The sequence below is a fragment of the Pinus tabuliformis genome, chromosome X, assembly GCF_031772625.1.
Source record: "Pinus tabuliformis cultivar Carrire ecotype Pingquan chromosome X, CPIR1, whole genome shotgun sequence".
In the NCBI taxonomy this organism is placed as follows: Eukaryota; Viridiplantae; Streptophyta; class Pinopsida; order Pinales; family Pinaceae; genus Pinus; species Pinus tabuliformis.
The window spans coordinates 1362966020-1362987940 of record NC_142308.1 but is presented as its reverse complement, the minus strand read 5'-3'; positions in this window follow the sequence as shown (position 1 = coordinate 1362987940).

The window sequence follows — 21921 nt, the reverse complement described above, 5'->3', positions numbered from 1 at the left end:
TACTTCATTTTTCTGCTCTTCACTGACCTTTTGCTTGTGTAGGCTGCTCAGAAGAAATTGCTATTTTTCCTTTTTCTTGATTAATAACTGCTCTAAAAACCGTGGAAATTTCTGGTACATCATCTACTTCTACAAGCTGAATATCTACATCATTTAATCCACTATGAGAGTACAAAAGAAGAGACTCTAAATCAGTATGTACAACATTTATCGAATGATTCACAGGCTTCTCTTTACTAGTGATCATATACTTCGTTTTCTTTTCCCGGTACAACTTCCCCAAATGACCAAAAATAGGGATGGTAGCATAAGAGAAATCAAGTTGTAAAGTGCCTTTGAGTTTAGCACCCCACGATCTAGATAAGAGCATACCAAATCGAAGCGATATATTAGCAACTACCACATCCATCAAGGCATTTTTTGCTGGGATTTGATCTAAAGAAACCACCAAATCTTTGATGAGACCAATGCAACGAACTCTATCGGAGTCAAAGGAGTACAAATCATGATATTTTTGGGTGATATCCAGGCCCAACTTTTCCATAATGGCTTTAGGCATCAAATTGTGGGAAGCTCCAGAATCTAACATAGAATTATAGAGAATATACTCATGCAGTCTAATACTTAGATCAAAGGGAGGAACTTCACTATATTCAGGTTGACCTTCTATGGTTGGACCAAAAATGAGCCCAGGATGATCATCCTCGACATTCACCATGTCTGAAAAAGGATCTATTGCAATATTCTAGACACATGGTGTTTATAATTGCTATTCTAAACAAGCTCAATCAAAGGAATGGACACTTTTAATTTAGCAATTTCACTTTCTAAATTAAAGGATGAAAATTTTTCTACCTCTTTGACACCAATGTCCTTATCTGCTTGCTCTTTCATTTCACTATCCTTTTGCTGATTGTTCTTCTCATTTGTAGTGATACTTGTTGATGGCACCTTGTTGGGATACAAATTAGCAAGCTCTTTGCCTTTGTTCTGAGTGTTTGAGGAATCATTCTTGGATTGCACATCCTTTCTTTTCTAAATGTGATTGACTAGTACATCTCTGCTCCTTAAAGAGTACTACCTCTGCTATGCAATCAAAGCATTCATATAACCACATTGATAATCATCAGATTCAGCCTCCAAAACCACATAGTTTGCTAAGATGTAATCCTCATCCCTTTGAATGTCTGGAGCTTTTGCCTATTATTCATCTTTGGCCAGAAATATAGGTATACCATCAACAGTGAATAAATGATTTGTTTTAATTACCGGATCTTCCTCATCTTCTTCTTCCATTCCTTGAACATAATTCAGCTATAAGGGAGTTCTGATCTGCTATTGTTGTGATGATTTCTCTGGTACCTTTTATTCTCTCTCCTTGATTTATAATTGGGGTTGCTACTATCCTCTAAAATTTGGATTCTGGATTGGTGGTTCAGGTCTATATCTGATGGTTAGCAGGTCAACCATCCTCTCCACTGTTTGAATCAATGTATCCATCTTTACATCTGAAGTAGATGCTTCTTCTTTTATGGTCACTCTTTTCTCAGATCTCATTCTTGCTCTTTTGGCCAACAAGTTTGCTTCTACACTTACAACATTCTTTTGCATGTCTTCTAGTGTGGAAGGATCTCGTTCCCGCAATTGATATGCCATATGAGCATCGAAATCATTTGGAAACATAAGCAAAGCCAATCCCTCCAGTGGTCTAATGTTGGTAGGAATAACATTGTATACTACATTAAACCTCACACAATAGTCTTGCACACTCTTGCCGACATTTCTTTTGATGTTCTCATACTCAGACAAAATCTAAAGTGGATTCTTCTTCACCTCCCACCGATCCAGGAACTGCCTATGAAGGATTGGTAAAGTGGTGATAGAAGCTACTGGTAAAGATCTAAACCATTTTTGAACTTCACCTCGAAAGCTTTGTACAAACAATCTTATCATCACATCTTCAATGTCTACTTCATGGAGGTCAAAGAAACCATTCATTTTATCAACATGTTGCTGAGCTATAATGGTTTGAGTGGCATCAAAGAAAGGTATTTTGGTTTGATAATCAGCGAGAATGGCACCAAGATTTTGAGGTTAAAAAAGGGGTGCATATTGGGCAACCATAACTCGAGGTGGATTTAAAGCAAAGATTGGGCTACTAGGAGTTGATGTAGTAGTTGATGGAGAATTGGGAGTAATAGGTGATTGATGGGGAATGGTAGGATGATAGGGAAGTGAAGGTATCAATGGAGGTGGGGAATGAACTTCAGAGGTTGAAGGGAATAATGATGAACTAAGGGTAGTGGTCACTGGTTAGAAAGCTCGAGGATCGTAGTAGTAATAAGGGATGATTGAGGGGAATTTAGAATATACTCATCAATTGATTAGTTTTCCTTTTGGACTTCAAGATTTGCAATAAACTCTAGATCTAGAACTATATCATTAAGTGCACTTTTCAGACTTGGTTCTAAATAGGGAAAGGTCAGATGACAGATCAAATGGGAGGTCTTCTAAAAACAACCACTCATCAGGGAAGGAATCTAATTTTATTTAAGGTGTGGGACTGACTGAACTTTATTGTCTTTTGAGTCTTCTCAAAGTCAGATTGGGATTATCTACTACTAGGGCAGGGTTTGGATCAAGATTGGCCCTAGTGTACTTTCTCGAAGCCAGTGTGCTCAAATTTCGAAGTTTTATATATTGCTTTATAACTTTCCAATTCAACCTAGTAAATTATAAAACTCATCATCCATATGCTTAAGAATTAAAATGAAAGATACTATCAGGGTGATTAGTCTTTCATTCCCCAGTATGGTCGCCTCTATGTTATCACCTGGATTGAACCTCAGGCTGAAGGAAGGCCATGCCAGGGTAACCACAAACCACGCTTAGCCAAGTAGCTAGCCCTACTAGGTTGGGTGAGGGCTCTCTCTGTAAGGATCTCATCCAAGATAACTGGATCAGGAAAAGGATTTTAGGCTAGGCATAGTAGCATGAATTTTTTATTGGATTTTGAAGGGGTTTTGCTGGATCAGGAATAGCTGGATAGTTTAGGTCTCAGGAATTAGGTCAAGATTGCAGGGTGTTCCATGGGGCAAGGTAGGCATAAGGCTTAGCACTCTACAGCTTGATGGGGTGAGATATTTAAGACTGGTGAGAAGTTAAGAAGAGCATGTGAAAACCGTGGATCCTTCCTAGACTATAGAAAACATGAAATGGTGAATGTTTTCCCAAAGCATAGCACTGATATAACGAATTCTCCCTATCAAATTGAAAGAATTCACTTAGAAGCAATGAAATTATTGTTGAAGTACATGAAACACATTAACATATGAACAAAAAAGAAGAAACTGTATTAAAACTCCATACAACATGGATCCCATAAAAATAGCTGCAATTCTTATTAATCTCCTACTAAACTTCTACAAAATGATGTACAATCAAGGTCTGAGCATCCAGCTGAGTCCAACCCTTGACAATGAGAAAGAAGAAGAAGATGTAGGCATTGTTTCAACCTCCTCCCATCCTTATGGGTCAAATCCCTAAGATGAGGAGCTAATCTAACCAACAATGAACAAGAAACATGAATATAGGCATCTTAACAACTTGCCTCTAAAAGTGAAAAACTGATTCATTTGAGCTCAAATTGACTTCTAATGTGATGAATATACCCTCTAATACTAGTTTTCCATCATATTTACATTCCAAGTAATCATTTACAATGGTAAAACATCCTCCATCAAAGAGAATCCATGAACACAGTCAAAATATGGAAAAATAGGCATCTTGTGCAAAATCTGCCCTACGCGGAGCGCCAGTGGCCCAACGCGCAGCGCCACTTTTAGGTCCCTTTTGGAGGACTTCCTAGCATCCAAATTGATCTCATGATAGCTCATTGGAAAGGTCCTCAAGTATACTTTCTAAAAAACCTAGAAGTTCTACATTTGAAGCTCATTTGACACCTCAGAACTTGATTCTCCCAAAACTACTTCTATTTGTCCAAAAAGTGGCAGAAAGGTCATTTTTAGGGTGTTGTTTGACCTTTTGGTGGACCATTTCTGCCAAAAAAACTTAGAAAATGCATAGGTCTCATGTAATCATTGCTTTGAATCCAAAAATGAAAACCATTTGTGCATTGGGGTCTCCTAGGAAAACGCAATGCCAGTGGCACTGCACGTTTAGGCAGTTTTTCTATGTGTAAAATTTCAAAATTGACAAATGACAAAAACTCTTCTAAACTTGAAAACAATTGGTGAGAAGCACCATAATAAATTATCCTAATGGGCCAAGGAATCTTCACCAAGCAACCTAAGCCTATCCTCCTCCTTTTTTCTCTTTAGAGCCCGCCTTAGCCTAGCTTTCATCTTCTTGACCCTCATGTTGCAAATTTCGTTTCGGGTCCTATAATGGTAGGCCATGTGCTTAATCATATGGTTGTCTCTATTGGCCTTGTGCAATAGCTTTCTAGGGTGCAAATTAACTCTCTCAAGCCAAGTCTATCTATCATCTTCAATCTCCTTCTCAATAGGAGTCAAAGTGACCTGTGCCTCTTTGTCACTTTGTCGTTTTACCTTGAGAAGTTCTAGCTCCATGAGTACTTGCTCGTCACTCAACTACTTGTTCTCTCGTTCCAAATATGTGATGACATACTTGGCCTTCTCCAAATTTTCCATCAATGCTTGGATTTGAGACTCCTTTTCTTGTATGATGATGTCCTTTATTGTTTCTTCGTCCTGAGCCTCTAAGTCAATTATTTCCATGCCATGATGAATATAATGTTGCTCCAGCTCATTATGCTCTGTCAAGTCAAATTCTCTTTCCTCCTCATCATCAAAACTCTTCTCCGACTTCTTTTCCTTCCCTTTGTGTAGTTGTTGCACCTGTACGTGTTGTGCTGATGAAGAAGGCAAAGCCCCTTCCACACCCTATGGAGCAAGCATTTTCCTATGGGTTGATGAAGAAGGCAAGGTCCCTTCCACATCCCGTGGAGAAAAAACTTTCCTATCAGCTACAAATAATCTCCTTGTGCCCCTCCGATATGTCATGTAAGTCCCAGGTAGATCAGTAGTTATAGCCTCTTTGGCCTCTTCATCTGTTTTCACCTGAGTACTACTAGAAGGTCCCCCTGATTCTTGAGACACTGGTGGATGAATTTGAGGACCCCTGAAGATGTCATGAGTAATAAATTTCTCCCAAGAGATGTTGAGGAGGCTAAGATGATGAACCACAATCAACTTGATGAGGGAATAATGATAGAAATTGCTCATCTACTAAGGGTATGGCTTCTTCTACACAAAATGGGTCATCTTCTCAATATTCTTGAAGAAGAGATAAGGGAGGTTTAACATCCTCACCCTGGTAAAATGCATGAGGAGCCTGATGTGATAGGTGTACAGCCTAGAAAATATGCCCTCACAAGTGAAATATTTCATGATAATTTTCATCATGGGGACATACTTGTCTTCAAGAAATCTGAAAGGAAAAGTTCTTTTCACCTCATTTCTGTACCAGGGTTTGATATAAGGCTCATAATAATGTTCGTCCAGGTCCTGGGCCTTGTACCACTTCTCCCCTGCATTTGGAATCCTGGTTGCATTTGCAATGATGGAGAGTGAGACTATGAATGTTACCCCAGTAAGAGTGACATTGTTGTCCTGAAGATGAGCTACAAAATGTATGGTGATCTCAGAGTGGTGTTGAACTCTTTCTACCTACTCACAAAACTCATAGCAGCCATGATATCTGAAACAAGTGACAACCAACTAAGAGGCCTCCAATTGTCTAAGGTTTGATGGCTCTTCTCTAATAAGTCTGCCTCCCTTGTCTAGTTTTCTTTGATGGCTAGCTCTATCTGTTGAGGTGTCACTGCCTGTGCTTTCCTTCTCCTCATAGTCTCAGTCCTCTCTGTCCATGTTTGCAAGGCTTTAGGTTGTATGAAGGGAATGAGTGAGAGTGATTCTAGGAGTGAGGGGATGGGAGATGACCTTATGGGCTAGAAAATGAATGAGGGAGTAGGAATCATAAAAATGAGAGGGAGGGCTTGGTTTGTTTGAGAAATTTCCCTTTGGGAAGAGGGATACAGGGATGTGGATGTTATGGAATAGGGAAAAGGGGATAAAGGAATAAAAGTATATAGGGATAGGGAAAGAGCGTAGAGTTGTAGTGATAGATGACATAAGGAATAATTCAGGTTTAGGGTTTAGTCATAACTAAGGGAGAATTTTAGGGTTTCACACTCGCCATTGGGAATGATGTTTAAAAGTTTGAAATGCAAACCAAAACTATAGTATGGGAGGTAAACTTACTTGCATTGAAGGGAAGAGAGGGAAATCTTGAATTTTCTTGAAGTTTTGAGGCTTTTCTTGCCTTTCTTCTAAAAACGCAACGCCACCGCACAGACGTGCAACACCACCTCTAGAAGTGTAGCATAGTGTAAAATTATACTGTGAAAATTGCCAAATGCCCAATGCCAAGCTATCAATGCACAACGCCACTCCTCCCGCCTGAAACGCGCAGTGGCAGTCTGCCTACGCGCAGTGCCACGCTCCAAAAACATAGTGCCACTCCTCCTTTGCTCAAAACTCACTCAAACTTTCCTCTTATCCTCATGTTTTGACTTCTTGCTTGCCAAATGAGAATGATAAACTTGAAAACGAAATGTGAGGCCTTATATAGGAGTAAACTTTGATTTTTCACTTGGAAAACCCACTTTCTAATGTTTCTTGACCTTCTCCAAAACTATGTTTTTAATGCTTTTTCTTCTTTTTTTCTTTTCAGGTGGATAATGCTCAACTTGAACTGATTTTTGTAGTGTTTCTTTGTCTTGCAGCAAGGAGAGATGCTTTGGTATAGCTAGGATCATTTATTACATAAAGGGAATTAAAATTACATAAGAAATACAAATTAACTCAAAATGCTCTATTTTTACCTCATGTTTTCGAGGTGAAAATTACATTAGTTTAAAATATAATGACATAGTGACTATGGCCTACAAGCCACCATGCTTGACTTATTTATCATCCTCATACCCTTTCTTCCCTTTATTTACACTTTTAAATCAGACATCTTGACCTTGGAAATGAAACCCCAAGACCTAATGAAAACATCCCCTATGACCTAATGAAAGCATGATTGCAAATTGACCATGAAACCATAACTGAAGACAACCTGAAGAAGGGTCAGCAAGTATACTCTATGAGGGATAAATTAGATTTTCTGAAGAGAAGACGACCATTAGTGGATCAGTTTGACGTGACCTAATGAAATGACGTAAAAAATTCAGTATGGGACCCCTAAAATGAAAATGCAAAGAGGAAATTTTGATCCCTAATGGAAGTATACAAATACTGACACTAACAGACAGTACCAGTATTATGAGGACCAAACTAGGAGCTGCCTTGCCACATATCCATGCACGCATCAGATGCAGTGATAGGTGCTATGCTCGGCCAAGAGGAGGATAGAAAACCATATGCTATATATTATATTAGCAAAAATCTTACTATTGTAGAGCTCAAATATATGGTAACAGAAAAAGAATTCTTAGTTGTCATTTGTGCCATAAATAAATTTATACATTATATAACTCACTACCAAGCCTTTCTATATACTGATCACTCTGCCATTCATTATTATCTAACAAACCTATCACAAATAGTTGAGTGACTCGTTGGCTATTGCTCTTGTAGGAGTTTGGCATCACTATCAAATATCATCCAAGGAAGGAAAACCCAGTTGTTGATTTTCTGTCCGGAGTTCTGAAGATAAATGATCCATTGGAAGTGGACGACCAATTTCTAGATGAGTATTTGTTTGCCATAGCAGTCAAGATGCCATGGTACACAAATTTGGCAAATTATCTGGTAGTAGGGAAGCTACCCAACCATTTGACAACAAGGGAAAGGAAACATATAGTTCACCACAGTGCCTGATTCTCTTAGATTGGCAGATATCATTTTCACACAAGGTCTGACATGTGTATACATATATGCAATCACGATGATGGGATTTATGACATCCTTAAGGCTTGCCATGACAAGCCCTGTGGGAGACACATCGCAGATCAAAGGACATGGACTAAGGTAATGCAGATGGGCTATCACAAGCCATAGAACCCTTCGAAGGATGGTTGTTAGACTTTGTTGGCCCATTCCATCCACCATCGAACCAGAAAGCTTACATACTGGTTGCCACATATTATGTGACGAAATGGGTGGAGATAGTAGATTAACTTCCTCTTTGGGTTATTGATGTGGTATGGTTTACAATGGGAAGTCATAATAGATGTGGGAGGGCAATTTGTAGGACACAAGCAACGGACTACAATTATTTAGCAGCAAAGGGGAAAGTGGCATGACAACCTTATAAAAAAGAAGATGTTTCAAAAAGGGGATTGCGTACTCCTTTATGACTCTAGACTCCAAGATTTCAAGGAAAGTTGCAAACAACATGGCTCGACCCTTATGAAATTCAAGAAGTACATAACAATGGCACTCTCACTTTGACTACCATTGACGGGGTTGGCCATTCTTTCAAGGTGAATGGGCATCGAGTGCATCTCTACCAGAAACCACTCACTTAGGTGTATTTCTACTACTAGATACGTGAGGACCCCTCCATGCAAATCTTAGCTACAGGGAGTGATGACCCGACAAATTTTCTTTCATAAAATTGTAATTTTCTTTAAACTGTAGATAATGTATATGTTCTTTTGATTGATTGAAATTCAATAGGCATCAACATATAAATATAAGTTTTTTTTGTTTTTGGTATTCTTTGTTGTTCAAACGATTGAATTATTTTTTTTTCAATAGATTGAACAACACTTTCGTATTTTGATTTTACTGTTCAAACGATTAAAAGATTGATGTTCAATCGATTGAATAGCACTTTTTTGTTTTGATTTTGCTATTCAAACGATTGAATGATTGTTTTTCAATCGATTGAACAACACTTCTATTTTTTGATTTTGCTTTTCAAACGATTGAATGATTGTTGTTCAATCGATTGAACAACACTTGTGCATTTTCGATTTTCTGTTCAAACATTTGAACAATTGTTATTCAATCGATTGAACAACACTATCGCATTTTTTTATTTTTTTGTTTTTTGCTATTTAAATGATTGAACGATTGTTGTTCAATTGATTGAACATCACTTTTGCGTTTTTCTTTTTTTTCAATTTTGTTGTTTAGATGATTAAACGATTGTTGCTCAATCGATTGAACAACAATTTTGCGTTTTTGATTTGCTATTCAAACGATTGAATGATTGTTGTTCAATCAATTGAACAACACTTTTGTGTTTTCTTTTCGATATTTTCTATTCAAATGATTGAATGATTGTTGTTCAATCGATTGTGTTAGCACTTGCAATTTCACCTCAGGCTGAGAAAGGTAAACCTCAAGGCTACATCAAACCATTTAGCCTCGTAGCTAGCCCTACGGGGCAGGAGAAGGCTTTCTCCGGTCAATCTCGGCAGATCTTCAATGGGATGAGATGACCAACAAGGTAACACTGATATTAGGCTAGTAAACTAATTAAAAAGGTTGATTTGGGGTTTTTTGGGTTTTTGGTGGCAAATTGAGGAATTGCAATTTTGGGTGCGGGGATTTGACACAGTTTCTGCAGGGGGTTCTTTGGGGCGAGGTAGGAGACCGTATTGATGCCTTTGATTGAGGTGAGTGGATGGAAAAGACCGGTGAGGAGCTAAGGAGAGCAAATAATACTTTGAATTCTCCTTAAACAGTAGAAAACATAGAAATTAAACAAATTTAAAAGCAGAGCATGGCAAGCATGAATTCTTACTTTAACACTTCATTTGTTTAATATGAAGAAGGAAAGAAAGGAGATGAATCACATAACACACTTACAAGAACATTAAGAAGCACTCCATCAATACATGAAACCACAAGAATCCCAAAAAGGACTGCAAAACCCTGGTCTTCCTTAGCCAAAAATTGCAGAGATACAAGTGAAATAATACAATGATAGCTTCTCCCTCAAGAGTCCAACCATGAAAATGAGCAAGAAAGTACATAATATAGATGATCTAACCTCTTTCCCTGCCTCCATGGGTCGAGCTCACTATCCTAGGAGCTGTTTCAACCACTTCTAAACTAAGCACTACAAACTAGGCAGTCAAAACAACTTGCCTCTATAAACTTGGAAACCAATTCATACATTTAATTTTTACCCTTTTCATAAATGAATCTTCTAGAAGAGTTACAAAAGGGTAAAAGTGTCTAAAAAGTGTCACAATTACATCAAAGAGGACCATCATTAACCTCAAAAAGTCAAAAAGAGTCAAATCTGCGTTTTCTGGGCTGTACAATGCATTTCTGGACAAAACTGCCTGACGGGTCGCGCCCCCCTGCCTGACGGGTCGTGCCCCTTTGGAGCCCTGTTTGAGGCACTTGCAGGTGGCTAAATTGAGCAATAGTGGGCTTTTTGGAAAGTTCTGTGAGTCTACTTTCCAACCCAACTGGAATTTTTGAATTTGGAGGTCATTTGCCCTGTCAAAACTTAATTCTCCCGAGACTGGTTTCTGCAACTCAAAAAGGGGGCAGAAAGTCAAATTTTGCATGTATTTTGACCTTCTGGAGGCCCAAAATTCCATAAAAACTCAAGTCCATCCATAGGCATATGTAACTTTACATGAAAAATCTAGAAATGCTGAGTTTTTGCAAAAAGGAGTTGCCCTGATGAAGGGTCGCGCGGGGGGTGAGACCCGTTAAAGAGCCAAAACCTGTAAATTACCAAAAATTGCCAAAATTACCCAAAATTTTCAGAATTTTTTGGGATTTGTGCTGTGGCTAGGCTATTGAGTGCCATGATCCTTGAGTGAAGCCTTGGCCAAGATACGGAGGGGATTTGGCCTCTTTCTCCGTTTTAGAGCCTCGGTCAACCACCTTTGAAACATTTTCATTTTGGCCTTGCACACATGCATCCTCGCCCAATAATGATTTTTCATATTCCTTAGCAACTTTTTCTCTTGGTTGGCCTTAGCCAACAGCCTCTCTAAGTGTGCATTCTCCTGAATGAGCATAGACTCTCGGTCAGCAGGCAATGGATCACCGGGTCTTCTTCGGTTCAGGACTCGGTCACTACGAATCCTCCATAGCTCATCAAGTACTTTCTCCTCCTCCAACTGTTTGTTGCGCTGCTCCAAGTAAGTGATGGTCCATTGGGCACCCTCAAATCTCCTCTGCAAAGCATCATTTTCAGCTCTGAGATGCTGAATGATCTCCTTTGCCTCTCGGCTAGGAGAACTGGCCTCAAGATCAATAACCTCAGTGTCTGGGACTCCTGATGGACCCTCATGAATCATGGGCTGTTTGCCCCTCTGTGCTGCCTGTGCTGATGAAGAAAGCGAGGCCCCTTCCACCTGATGTGGAGATAACACTCGCTGGGCTGATGAAGAAGGCGAGACCCCTTCCACCTGCTGTGGAGATAGTACTCGCCTGGCTGCTGCAAATAAGGCCCTTGGGCCTTTCTGATAGGTGACCAGAGGTGAGGAGCTGACATGTCGAGTGACCGGGGTATCAGGCTGCTGAGATGGTCCTCCCTCCTCCTGAATGACCTCAGGATGTGGCTGAGGTGGTGCTGTGAAAAACTCACGAGAGATGAACTCCTCCCATGAGATGCCCTGCTGAGTCAACTGATGCAAGACTATGAGCTGAATCAAACCATAATGACATAGGCTCCTGTACTGCTGGGCCGGGGTCTTCCTCTGCAATATGGGCACCATCCTCTGAATGTTCTGAAAGAAGAAAACCGGGATGTTCATCATCCTCACTCGGGTGAAGTGCATCAAGAGGCGAATGTGATATGAGTACACCTGTGAAAATCTGCCCTCACAGGTAAAATAGTGCATAATAAGCCTCATGATGGGAGCATACTCACTCTGGAGAAATCTGAATGGAAAAACACCCGCCAAATGTCTCATGAATGGTGGCCGGACATAAGGCTCAAAGTGAACAATATCTAGCATCTTGCGCTTAGGCCACACCTCACCAACATTAGGTATCCCTGTAGCATGTGAGATCACCTCGGGTGTCAATGTAAAGTCCACCCCTGCAAGGTTGACATGTCCATCATGCAAATGTAAAACAAAGAGGCGGGCCAACTCTCTGTGATGTTGAATCCGAGAGATCCTCTCACAGAACTGATAACAAGGCATGTACTGAAAACAAGTGACTGCCATAGGACAGGCCTGTAATTCTACCAAAGAGGTGGGCTCCTCTCGCTTATGATGTCGACCCTTACCACCCTTACGAGGCCTCCTCTGTACCTCAACCTTTGCAGATGATGAATGGTCATCACTTTCCTCATAAGTTTCGGTTTCTGACATAGTTTAGGAGCAAAGTGGACAAACTGTAGTGTTGTCTCTGCCTGTAAAAAATGATGAATTCTATGCTGTTTCAAGGGGAAAAAGACATAAGGGAAATGTTAGGGGAGGGATCTTTTAACAAGGAATTGGGAATATATAAATATAACAGGGAATTTTTAAGGAAAATGTTGCAAACCATTATGCATATAGGAGTACATATTTATAATCAGCGATATTGGGAAATCATTTGCAAAAATCACTGCATATGGGAAAAACATGTATGAAAGTGAACATGGGAATATGCATACATGTATTAATAGGGGAGATAGGGAAACATATGCACAAAACATGCTGACATATTCACCAACATTTTCTTTTATTTACACATGCATATGGTGGAGGGAAATTAAGGTTTGAATTTTTGATGCTTTGGGAAAGGGGTAGGGTTTGCATTTTAGTGATTAGGGAGAGGGAAAGGTTTGTATTTCATTTATAAAATAGTATGGGGAAAAAGAGATGTACATATAAGTGTGAGTGAAAGGGGAAGGAGGGAAACAATTACAAAGGAAAAAACACCTTGAAACAACACAAACCCCAGCACATTTTGCCCATTAACATTGCAGTCATATGAAGAGGTTTCGCTTGCAAAATTTTGATCATTAAACATGTTCATGATATCCACCATTCATAACCCGCAACCATTCCATGTTTAGAACACCTACCTCAAACGATTTGATGGCTTGGAGGGCGTTTGAGCGAATTTGTTTGGAGTTTGCAGCAATACAGTTCAACGGGTCGCGCACCACGCCCAACGGGTCGCGCCCCTCTGACGGGTCGCGCCCGTTGTTTTTCTGAACTGGAAACAACCCTCTGACGAGTCGCGCGCACCTGACGGGTCGCGCACTTGGCCTGACGGGTCGCGCACCAGTCTACTGCCCGAAATCGCTCTGCTTTTGCTCCTTTCTCACAATCACTCTCTCAAACCTCTCTTGCAAGCGTTAGGATGCATAATGAGAGTGATAGGAGGGAATTTGGGTTTTTATAAGTTTCATTTGAAAAAAAAATTCATTCACAAACCCACTTTCTAATGTTTTCTTTTTGACACTTTATAACACTGACTTTTTGGTTTCTTTTGTCCTGAATTTGACTCATTGAGTGCTTTGACTTGATTCTTTTTGCAGGTAGATCATCTGAGGGATCTTGGCAAGGGGACCAGGGTTGCATTTTGTCCGCTGAAGACTTTTGAAATTTCATCACTTATTTACAAAAACTTGAAAAAAGACCTTGGCTTTAAAAAACAGAGTTTTTAAATCCAAGGTGCAAATTCACTGTACCAGATAAGAAATCTTGAAGAAACACTTTTACAATCATCCCTCTGGCTTGCTGAACACTCATTGACCTTTCAGACACATGACCTTGTAAACATTTTTGACCAAAACCCTAGACCTAGGAAATTGACCTCAAGACAAGACAAGACAAGCTTGAAAGAGCTAAATGACTGAAATGACCTGAACCAGCAATGCCAGGAGGGGTACAACACACCAACTCCTCCATCAGGGTTATGGCATGCCTAACGGGATGCAAAAATTGACACTGATGAGACACCTACATATGCAAATGCAAAGAGTTTTGATCGCTAATGGAGGGCTTAAGACCGACTCTAACAGATTGAACAACACTTCTGAATTTTTTTGTTGTTGTTCAAACGATTGAATGATTGTCGTTCAATCGATTGAACAACACTTTTTCATTTTTTTTTTTATATTTGTTGTTCAAACGATTAAACGATTGTTGTTCAATCAATTGAACAACACTTTTGCATTTTTTATTTGTTGTTCAAACGATTGAATGATTGTTGTTCAATCGATTGGACAAAACTTTTGCGTTTTGTTTTCAATATTTGCCATTCACACGATTGAACAATTATTATTCAGTCGATTCAACAATACTTTTGCATTTTTTATTTGTTGTTCAAACGATTCAATGATTGTTGTTGAATCGATTGAACAACACTTTTGTGTTTTATTTTTGATATTTCTTGTTCAAACATTTGAACAAATGATGTTCAATCGATTGATCAACACTTTCGTGTTTTTGATTTTGTTGTTTAATCGATTGAACGATTGTTGTTCAATCATTTGAAGAACAATTTTTTTTTTTTTTTCCGATTTCTCTGGTCAATCGACTGAAAGATTATTGTTCAATCAATTGCACAACACTTTTTGTGCTTTTTATAGGAAGAAATGTGATTTCCTTTATTGTTTCATTGTCGGTCATTGTGCCATCTTTCTTTTTTCTTTTATGTTTTGAATAAACACCATCTGAGTGGATTTGTGCCTAACATAAAGAAAAAACAGTAATGTCAATACCATTATGACCTATGAAGCCTTTTAATGGTTATCTTTATTCAAAAGCCGATATGGTGCATCTTTATAATTATTTGTTGAACATATTTTCTTTGGACACATCATAAAATGATTCATTATTTTAAAACTAGGCTGGCTTATTTTTCACACTTCCAAATGGATAAATCCCTTTGATATGATGAGATGGGGGTAAAAGTATAAACTTTCATTGGCATTTTTCTTACTTCTTACACCATCCCTGACTCTTAAGGAGTAAATGAGCCTCCCTCTTTTTACAATAAAAGCATCAAAATATGAAAATAACGAAATATGAAATTACAACAAAAAGAGGATAGGGGGTCTCGTCATCAGCGAGCCTACCATAATCATAAGGATGTAACAGTTGACATTCCATGTTGGCCACAAAACCAAGGTAATGACCTTCTTGATAATTAAAACTATAAGAAGGACAGGGGGTATCATCACAAACTAGCCTAATCACTTTGATATATCCTAGTGAATGCCACTATGATTATTTGGTCACCATTTCAGCATTGTGGTCTCTTTATGACAAGAAAAGAAGGAATCATCTACATGATAAAAGGAGGACTTTGGCTCATTTTTGGGGTTAAAAAGCAACCCTGTCGAGGCTATGGATGCCTACTAGCAGCAGTGGCTCTGCTTGTGGTATCGAACTATTATCTTATATTTCCAAACGATCTTTATTCTATTACCACCTATGGATTCATTTCTAAGGAAATTTCCCATTTGAACAACACTCTTACAAGCCAACATTTGTGGTAACTTATGTTATATATTCATTATATTATATTTGTCCAATCACTTTATGATAGTCATCAATTCTTACTGCCAATTATGCATTTGTTACTAATACCACTTAAGGTGAAAATATTTTGACATAATAATTTAAATATCTGTTTGTTTATTTTTTAGCCATTTTACCTTAGATACATGTATTGCTTTAATTTCTTTGTCATAAATCATGTCGCTTTTATGGATTGGTTGCCTGCATTTATGAATTATCAATTCATTCTCTTTCTTTCCACATGCTTGGAAAATGTGGATGCCCTTTTCTCATTGGAGCGTGGATGGTCTGCATGTGAAAAACATGTGTGATAGTTATGGATAATTGATTGATAATTATTAAATTGATTTTCGGGTAAAGGACTTCATGATGATTGTGTATGCATAATAATTATCAAAGTATTTCTGATTGGAAAAAAATGGGGAGCCATTATGGATGGCATGCAGATTGATTATGAGCCTGCATCAAATATTGTTGATGAGACAAATGACTTGACTGTTTATGTTGTTAATTCCCAAAACAACATCATTTTCCCTTTTAATTGCTTTAACATTCTTTGTTACTTTTCTAAACTGTGAAAGTGCAAGAGAATTCCATGCGAGTGAACTCGTCACAGGAAAACAATAGCCATGGGAGGTAGAACTATTTGAAATGAACCCACAGTGCTCATGTTATTTGACCAGGGTCATGCAATTATCTAGTGTGCCCACTGGCTGCAATATCTGAATAAATTGCATGGATTTCATGAAGAAATGACACTCGAATTATTGCAGAATTTGTAGAATGGCAGTACTACAGTAAGAGGTAGGGACATAACGGTCTCTGAAGTGGTCATAGCACAAGACAGTGGACTTATAGCTAAGGGAACGAAGCGGAAAGACAAGCACGTGCTTCTGTACAATGAGGTCATAGTGTTCCAGGACCTAGGTGAGCAATTGGTGCAAACAGGGAAAGGGATTCACCCTTCAGCGTTATGACAACCAAGGTAGTAATTAGCAGTCATTGTGCAATGCTACATCACATGCAATGTCATCAGGATGTGGTAAAGCCTCGCCAACTCAAATTTTTAGCCATCCTAAGACAGAAAATTTCAGTTAAATTGTTGTTTTATTTCAATTCCCTATTGCATGATGTCGCTCATCGTGTTAGGAAAGCTAAGGACCCACACACATTCATTAGTCATCAAGGACTGATCGAATTGATTATCATGCATGGATTGGCCCAACAACAACTAACCTATGACGATATTGTGAATCCTAATATGTCCCTACATCTAGAAAACCCAACAACAGAATAGTAAGGGCCAAGAACTCCATGTTCGAGAAGGACACTGAAAAGAAATAAGTCCTCTGTGCTCTTGAACCTAGCCAAATGTAGGTGTTGCGTGAAGGTGAGGTCCCAACGAGATACCCTAATTCAAACAAATGAGGTAGGGCCATCTCACACACCACCCCCAAGTTCGCAAAATGTGCCTTTGCAAGAATATGAGGAAGAGGTGTTCAGGGTATTGGAAAACATGGGGATATTTGATGAGGGAAGAGAACAATCTAAGAATGTTGAAGGACAAAATTGTACCGCCAACCAGTTTTCCTTTGCTAACAGCCCTGGTTATGGTCAAACCCTGCCATTTACTGATTTCTTGGAAGAATAGAGGGAACTAGTCCCTTCTATGGGAAAACCCCTTGAAGCTGAGGTGCATGAAGAAGAAGCCATTAGAAAAGATACCAGTCCAGTGGACCCCCCAGGTGAAGAAAATCATACAGATGAAAATCAACCAGGAAATACTATATATTTTAAGTTGCCTTGGGATGAGGCCTAGCTAGAAGAAAACCGAGAGAATGATAACTGCTTAGGAGACACCATTTTATTGGGGTCTCTTGAGAGAAAAATTATGATGAAGAAGAGCTAGAAGGTGAAGCTCCCTTGAGAGATACAGTTCCATTTGAAAACCTCCCAGATGTTGACACAATACCACCTTAGCATGAACTTCAGGAAAATGCAGTTGCACCGCCGCCAGTTGGAAGTCCCAGAATAAATAAGTCTTATAAGGACACGCTCAAAAAAATGCTTAAAAAGCATAGAAAACAGAAGAGAATAATTGGATAGCTTAGAGAGTGGTTAAAAGAAACAATCAAAGCCAGAAAATTGAAAGTGGAAATTCAGACCACAAGAACACAGAAAGAACATTTTTCTGGAAGAGATGTTGAAAGCCAAATTGAGATTCTTTTGGTCTATTCAAAGGAAAATCGGACAGAACCATGTCTTGTAGAGGACACTGAAATGCAGACTGAAGACCCTTTTGTTTAATCACAGGAGACCCAATTGGACTACCCTACTATGAACATTTTTGTTTAGACTGATGCTGATGAAAGCATCCCAATTGATTTCTTCATAATTCAAGAAGCAGCCAAGGCTGCTCTCCAAACTAAGCCTATGGAGACACAACATAATGAAGCCCAAATAGAGGAGACACCTGCTTACATTCCCTTAGTAAGGGAGGCATTTATTAGGAGACTACAGAATGAACTACTGAAGGTTTAACATGAATTAACTCACCATAGAAAGGAGGTAGTTCCCCTACATATACATCAAGAATTAAGGAAAAATTTTGAGGCACTCACAACGACTAAGGATGAGACATTCGCTCAGTACATGGTTGAATAGAAAAAGGTTGAGAAAGCATAAGATAAATTACAAAAGGCTAAAGAGAAGTTGGAGACTGTCTGCTCTCTTTATCCATACACCTTGTCATGGAGAGCTCCTGCTACAAACTATGCATTATTCCTCTTAGAAAGGTACCTCCTGCTGAAAATCAAAGTTGTTAAGGTTGGCAAGTTTGTGGAACTAAAATCTACCCCAGACTTTGTCAAATGCTTCAGAGAGTAGAATGACAGAAACAACAACCCTAGCCCCTTTATAGGGGATGTACAATTCTATGCATTCCTTTCTTTTGCTACTAACCAACTCAAGTGGACCAAGGCTCACAATACTTTTAGAAAGCATGAATATGGAATATACCTATGGGTTAGGGGGGAACCTACAAAACCTCTACATCTCTCTATGAGGCACAAGTAATTTATGAAGTGATTTGGTGTTGTGGGCCAATTAGGGCTAGTCCACACTGATATTATACAATATGAAAAGGAGTACTTCCAAGAGATTAAGGATGAAGCCTTTTCTACAACCAGAAAAAGGTGGGAAGTCTCCAACAATACTATTAGAAACTGAGAACCATTTGGATATCCGAACTTTAAAGTTGCTTCCTCTCGTTTCCATAAATATAGTAACATGGTCTTAACCATGGGACCTGAATGGATATGATGTTGGTATAGAACCCCAATCATATGGTATCCTCCAAATAAGTATCACATTGACTACAACTTGAAGGATCAAGAAGTAAACTAGGCTTTTGTTGTACTTAAGAAGAAAAATGGCTTCATAGTTTATAAGGAGGTATACCCTACCTATTCCCTAACCCAACTGCATCTAAACCACTTAATTGCATGAGGACATGTAACAAGGTAAGCTGGGGAGTATGTTGGGTCAAGAAAAAGGTATGTTTTCTCCTTGGTAATAGATTTATTTAGCCCTCATCCTCACATGATTATGTTTGTTTATGGATAAAAGTAGAGGTAATAACAATTAAAGTTGGGTAAAATTAATTAGTAACAAATTAGATGAATCTAAGAAGGAAATACTGATTTTTACTATCTTTAGTTGCAGAAGACGTGAAATATACGATAGTTGTTCAATCAACATAACATCAACACCTCATAATGGAATAAGACAACATTAGAGGCAAGGCAGGACAACAGAAGACTCGTCAGACCATTGCTCTTTTATGACAGAATCAGATCGAGTATTGTGAAATCCTCAGGATCCCTTCATCCTAAGGATTCTCTTTTATCTATTTACTTCTCTAATTGTTAAATATAAATCCAAAAGACAAACTGCACAACTAGTTCATAAATTCACAATCCATAATTGTTCTTTTGGACATATAATATTGTTACTTTAGTCATGCTTTAACTCTATTATCCATGTTCATGAAGAAGACTGTGCTTAAATCATAATTATATTATGAGTATCTCATAGCAAAGACTTATGGCGACTCTGGGCCTAGTCAAGAGAAGATCTACTACTTTTCATGTGTTATAATCTTTTCTATTTTATTCTTTACTGTTTGTTAATGTTAAAGTTAATATCATTTTGGTTATCATGAGGACTGTTGATTCAATTTTCTTTTTCTATTCATTCGAGATTCAGATTTAGTTGTTTTTTATCTATGAGTAATGCTTTTGGTTTGATTAGTTATGTTAGTTCCATCATTAGATTGTTGATTCATTCCAAGTAATGTTATCATAGATTTTAGAGATAGAATTGATCACTTTCTGCAATATAGTTATTTGTTGTCCAGATATCATTTTTTGTTCTATTATCATTTGTTTTTCAATTATCAGTTGCTGATTAATTGGGATTTGTTGTTCAATTATAATTTTTTGTTCAATTGCCATAGTCTCTTTAATAATTGAGTGAGTTAGTTTCAATTCCATTTAAGGCTGCCAAGTGTGATTCTTTATAGTTGTATTCACATTCATTTTCTTTCATTATAGGTTAAGTATAATTGCAAAGTATGCTATAAATTTATTTCAGAGTTGCTTCTTTCAGAATTGTTTGCGTTGAGTTTTTAAAGATAGTCATTAGTAATTGCAACGATTTGTTATTAGTTAACCTCTGAATTCACTGCATATATAGTATTGACACTCTTGAAATAAAAAAACTTGCCTTGGCCTGACAATTAATGTAGGAATTCAGATTGCCTGTAAAAAATACATCTAAGTGCACCAACAGGGAGCACCTCTTCCATTCGTAGATGTGGATAAAGGGGACCCTACTACATTGCATTGTTGATAATTGAACAAATTTTAACTTGACCATAGATAAGGTCATCAAGATATTTAATTTTTTTATAGTTTCCACACCCCTAACCATACATCATTACTTGGTTAAGCGAATTATGAGATATTTGTGTTAATCATCAATATTTCCTATCGTATGACATAATTCCCTTCAAATATGAGGTACTATGTGATGTTGTCCTACATGAAATTTGTGATCTTCTTCTAGAACAACATTATATGTGGAAAGTTCATGTTGTTTATAACTTCCATCCTCATCGTCTCATTGTTACTCTAAGACCTTACCTCTAAAAGGTAATAAAGGTAGTTTTTACCTATTATAAATGTTGAAACATTATGGGAATTTTGAGGTCTAAAATGGGCTTCCTAAGGAAAATCATAACATAACAGTTAAAATAATAATTTAAGAGATGGATTTTGAAAGGAAAAGAAAGAAACTAATATTTTGTTTATATTGGCCTATTATATCCTTATAGATTTACTCAAATGTCAATGTAGAATTCAATTCTACATCTAACAAGTACCCACTATGTCAACTTTTGAGTGGACCCACAAAAAAAAAAAAATAAAAAAAAAAATATATATATATATATATATATATATATATATATATATATATATATATATATATATGAAAAAATGTGTTTCAAACACATTTTCTCATGGATTTTCAGTTTTTTGATGTGGGTCTACAAAAAAATGTATAGTATTAGGACTTTTTAGATGTGGAATTTAAGTCAAAATCCAACACATGTATACAATTGAAATTTGAGTAAACGTATAAGGAGACAAGACAATGATGCCATTTAAAAGGTATTTTTATTATTTTACCTCCAAACATATTTATCCATTAGGATGACATCAACATATTGAATCTTGTTAGTTCTTTTAATGTTGATTTTGCTAGTACATTTTTTAGCCCCATTTTTCACCTCCAAATTCCACTAATGGGCACTCTTTGGCTGCAATTTTTTCCTCTTCATGATTCAATCAAATACTAAAAGAAAGGTAACTACAACCACCACAATCTTGACACGAACCCCTCCACATCATAGAATCATGTGGATAATATCATAGAAGCATATATCTATATATATATATATATATATATATATATATATATATATATATATATATATATATATATATATATATATATATATATATATCTGTGTGTGTGTGTTGGGTCCCTATAATACTAGTGATTACCCCATTACTATTGTAGTTATACCCCTTATTTATATTGTTGTGCCCCTATTACCCCCATGATGTTATTTCTGTGCCCCATAGAATCCCTCTATTGTTATTTTTGTGGCTTTATATTATTAGGTCGGCTGGATTATATTGTGACTCCTTAGACTCCTATATATAGAAAGGAGGTTTTGTCATTTGTATCATCCAAGAATTGTTCATTTATGTAATGTAAAGGAGGTTTCCCCCTCGAAGAGGCTGAATTCTAAGGCGTTGATCTATCTTTTCTATCTTTTCTTGAGCTGGTTT